This window comes from Propithecus coquereli, unplaced genomic scaffold (genome assembly GCF_000956105.1).
Source record: "Propithecus coquereli isolate 6110/MARCELLA unplaced genomic scaffold, Pcoq_1.0 Scaffold37, whole genome shotgun sequence".
Lineage (NCBI taxonomy): Eukaryota > Metazoa > Chordata > Mammalia > Primates > Indriidae > Propithecus > Propithecus coquereli.
Window position 1 is genome coordinate 10787243 of NW_012149396.1, and position 599 is coordinate 10787841.

The window sequence follows — 599 nt, forward strand, 5'->3', positions numbered from 1 at the left end:
TAATTCTTAGTCTGAGTTGGGCAAATTTATAAAAAACAATGTAAAAGATAGCTAAACAAATAGTTTATTAGCATCTGCAACATACATTTTGTGATTATGAGTGCTTATGCAAAAAGGGTCTATATTTATAATCCATATTACAATCCAAATAGTTCCTTTCTGTCACTGACCTTGCTGCTTTCCTCAGCTGTCCTGGCTAAGGAAGGGTAAGACAGTAGTCACAGAGCAGTGTACAGTAATGAAACAACAAATTATACTTTTCAAGAACACCAGGTTCCTGAAGTCAAAGGTGACAGATACCAGGGAAGTGAAGTGGTACACTATTTTTGAGCTCTATTTCTCAATATTTTAAGAAATATTCTATTTCTTAAAAACATGAATAACATAGGGCAACTGAAATTATGTTGAGGACAGAATCTGGAACCCAAATACAACAGAACTAAGAGAAAAGGAATTGGTTTAAGAGAAATAAGAAAGAGCAAAAGGCAGAGCCAGACACCTAAGAAGAATGCAAAACAGGAATTCCCAGGAAAGTACTTGGTTTTTGTTTGGTTTTGATTCTTCAAATACACTCTTTGAGAATCACAAGAAAAAAAGTA

General features: G+C 34.1%; 1 protein-coding gene across 1 annotated transcript in view; it reads right to left on the bottom strand.

Annotated features, from left to right (window-relative positions):
• Window positions 1-599, bottom strand: part of LOC105816355 (GPI ethanolamine phosphate transferase 1-like) — a 74369-nt gene that overhangs the window by 67255 nt on the left and 6515 nt on the right. The window lies entirely within an intron of this gene.